Consider the following 4,327-nt stretch of genomic DNA (forward strand, 5'->3'; position numbering starts at 1 on the left):
TATCAAACATCATTATCATTGAACACACTTCTGAAGCACAACTTTTGGAGGACCAAATCACAAGCATGACATCCCAAAGCAACTTCCAACAACATACCAAAATCTCATGATTACAACTACAACATATCAAAAATGTGGAGCACAAACCAATCATTAAATCACATAATCAATACATTGATATCAATGACAACCATACTATCATACCATCAATTTCACATTTGCAACAAGATGATATGGTATGAAAATGATGATCTCAAACTGAACTGATATAGCATCTTTATACAAGGTTCCTAGGTAATTTACCAATTAGGCTGACCTCCAACGGTCAAAATAAGCCACACAGACCAAAACTCGTCAAGGAGGGAAAGTTCCCTTACCTATTTGAAATAGGACGTGTTTAAGGAGGACCGTGACACCGGGGGCACCATGGTCTAGACAAGGGTGCCCCAGGCATCCTTGTCATCCCAAAACTAGGCAAGCAAGTAGACAAATGGGAGGGAATAGTCCCAGGATGGGTTCCACTTAATCATACATCCAAGTGACATCAAATTTGCAGTAAAAAGGGCCAAAACGGACCTAGGGAAGAACGAGGATGGGACATGTTAAAGTAGGGACACAAAAATGAGGTGTGAATTGTACCAGACTACAAATTACGACGCTATAGTAATCATAATCATATCAAATTAGATTAAAAGAGAAAGTAATCATACAACATCCAACTCTCCTTTGGGACTGAAGTTGGATCTTGTTGGTTATTTCCTCCAATGATTGGTGGTGATTTGGGAGTTAAGATCTTAGTTTATGTCCCTAGGATAAGACCCCATTTTCATCATATAAAGGAACATCTATAGGACCGAGCACAACATGTTGGCAACAACAATGAGGGAAAACTAAGAGGGGGGGATGAATCAGTTTTCACCAGATCTACAATCTAAATCACAAATACAGATTTGGTAACCAGAACCAATAACAAAGATAAGCAAATTGAAAGCACAACACACAACACCAGGATTTTGATGTTGAAAACCCGGTTAAGGGAAAAACCACGGTGGGAACCCACCCACAGTAAGATGATACTCTGGAGTAGTATGTGAAAATATTACAATGTGGAATGTACATGCATTCAGGCACACTGCATAGAGCTCATTGCTCAAATACAATGACCCGGAAGGCTACAACCCTTAGGGAAGTCTCACTAACATACAACAAGATTCGGACTACAATCCAGAAGAAATGAACTGAAATAATAGCATCTCCAAATGTCCTATTTCAGTTTCGGTTAAGCAATTTTGTTTGCTCTGCAACACCAATCTCTGCTCAATCACAATGTCGTAGGATGAATCACTTGATCACACATAAACCACACTCTAATAAGGCAAACACAACCATGATAACTAGTTTAAATGACTATATCACCTATTTATACAATTCATCAACCTTGACAACAAGGTCGGCTAAACCCTCAACTCACAATTATAAAATTACATCACACAATACAAAGATCGACCACCGGACCAATATAATGATTTACATGACATAACATGGACCTAAATCAAATTCCCAAATGCTCAACTCCACCAGAAATATCGCATAACACGAAAATCATCACCGGATCATGAAAATCACCAGCAACTCGCACAACGATCAATGTGGATCATCAAAAAAAATAGGACACAATTAGGAAACTCTAGCAAGAATGTTAGAATCATCAGTAACAGCTACACCAACACCATTTATCAAATCTTCATCGATCAACATCTGAAAACTCAAGAACACAACCAATCAGCAATTGTCACGAAGAAAAGATAACTTGTGGAGCACCAAATCATGAACCATCTAAAATGAAGATACACATGATCATCCAAAACAATCTCCCAAAATCTCATATCAAAATCTTATCACACCAGAATATACCAGAGAAAATACAGAACTCTACAAAGCACTGATCAGATAAACAAACTTCAAAACCAGATCATATGATATGATCAATTAAGCTTCCTGGATCACCAACACTAGTATAGAAGAATATAATGATACTAAAGATACTCCATATGCCAAACCATAATCCCAAGAAACCAATCTGCAGTCACCGGAGTAGGAATATGTTGACATCGATGACAACAATATATCCTAGCAACAGCAATGTCCAACACAACAAAATGAATAAGATCCAAATCCCATGAGACTTGTAAAATATCATGTAAAACCAAACATATCACCTTAAATTATCTATTCAAAAAAGTCAAAATCAAGATATCAATCAACCAATCCCTCTATAATATTTTTATTTTAAGGTCCTAAGGCCCTTTTGACTTATGTGGCCCATGCACTCAAGTCACAACATAGTCTTTATTAGTTGGTAGCTTTTTTCTCTAAGGTAAGAACATGTTTGGGAACCTGAACTACATTTTCCAGTGGTATAAGTCCCCCTATTACATGCCCAAATGGTGTAAGTGTCTTTTCTTCAAGTATTAACCCTATAGGTGCAAATGTAATAAGTACCAAAGTTTTAGTTTAGATGTTGTAATTCCCTTTGTTACATGTTATTCTAAATTGTTGCACTAAATATAGGTGCTAGCATCAAGGAAAAAAAAGAGTTCCAACCCAATTTGCCTTGTGCTCTAAAGCTTATAACCATTAGTTATTGCCCCAAACAACATTTTGTTTCAAATCCCCAAGTACTTGGTCACATCAACAACTAGTCATAAGCATATATTATAATGATTTCCCTAGCCCACAACCATATATGAACCAATGAACTCCAACTAGTTCCTTTAGCTTAGCCCTAGGTGGTATGCATGATCATGGTCTCTTGTAGGCCCTACAATGTTTGACCCTCAGCCCCACAGTCATATGAGCAACCTAGAGCTGTAAATAACCTGTAACCACTAAAACTAACCACACCCCTAATCACATGTATGTGACTATTTTCCCCTGAACCACCAATAATTAACCTAACTGCCAAACATTGACCCACCCTCTTTTCATCTTAAAGTAAAAAAAAAAAATGAATATAACATTTTAACTTGTAGACACCTAAATATGTCCACTTAATTAAATGAATACTTAGCATTTTTTTTATTATTTAACCATTGAGCAACAATTAATTAATTCACCCTAACCCTCTTCTCCTATTAATTAAATAAATTATTTGATTTATTTGATTTAATTCACTTAAACCATATTCTGACTTTTAATTAAATAAACAAATCATATTTGTTTAATTAAATACTCTCTCGCACATTTAAATAAATCAAAATTTATTTAAATCCCCCCACCCACTTGCATTTTCCTACAAATGCAAATTGCAAATTTAAATAACTTTTTATTTAAATAAATCCTATTTACCCTCACCCACTAACTATTTTTCTAGAACTTTCTAACCCCTTCCAAATTAGTCTAATCCCCAAAATAAACCACCTTTAACCCATGCACATTCCCACGCATAAAGGACTCTTACAAAGTCATTAATGTTTTCCTCCTTCAACACACTAACCCACATGGGTTTTGACCCTTTAGTCAAAGCTTAACCATGAGTAAACCTTGCACAAGAGTTTATCCATTGGATAAAATCATTTTTACTTGGATAAAAGCTATATCCATTAACCCCAACCATGGAGAGTAACCCTCTCCTCTCAAGCCCTCTCATGTTGCCACTTGTCACCATGGCATTGGTGCAAGTTACAAACATGGATTGAGGATCATGCTCCTCTCATGCAATCCTAGCCCTTGCTAAACCAGATCAATCTTGACCATCCAATCCTCTATTTTTCCTATAAAAGGAGCCATCATCCTCAAGCAAAAGAGGAAGCATTGTGAGCATTGTTACTATAGGTGCATTATCATTGTTACTTAGAATTTGAGTGTTTTGTAGGAAGCCATTGTATTAGGTTCTAGCTCTTCCACTTGTTGGAATTGCTATTTAAACTCTAATACTTCATTTGCATCCTCATTCAACACTTGACACAATCAGCCATCTCCCATCCTCCATTTGACATCCCTTTTGTGCTAAGTGCTCAAACTAAGGGCATACATCAAATAGCAGTAGGATCTTTCAGAGGAGGAGGACAAGGAAGAGCCATGGCACAGGGAGCATCATGGAGAAGTTCATTTGGTTTTGTTCATTTCCTAGCTAGCTTCTCGTTTACTAATCTTTCTTGATATGTTCTGAAAAGGTTTGAGTTCATTGTGTTTATGGTTGAGCATGTTATTTAAATGATTTCATATTGGTTTTCCACTAATCCCCGTTTTCATTGCATCATTTGATGAACCCAACATGAAGAGATTTAGACAGACTTTCCCAACATTGTAATTGTAAGTGAACTAT

This window comes from Cryptomeria japonica, chromosome 6 (genome assembly GCF_030272615.1).
Source record: "Cryptomeria japonica chromosome 6, Sugi_1.0, whole genome shotgun sequence".
Taxonomy (NCBI): domain Eukaryota; kingdom Viridiplantae; phylum Streptophyta; class Pinopsida; order Cupressales; family Cupressaceae; genus Cryptomeria; species Cryptomeria japonica.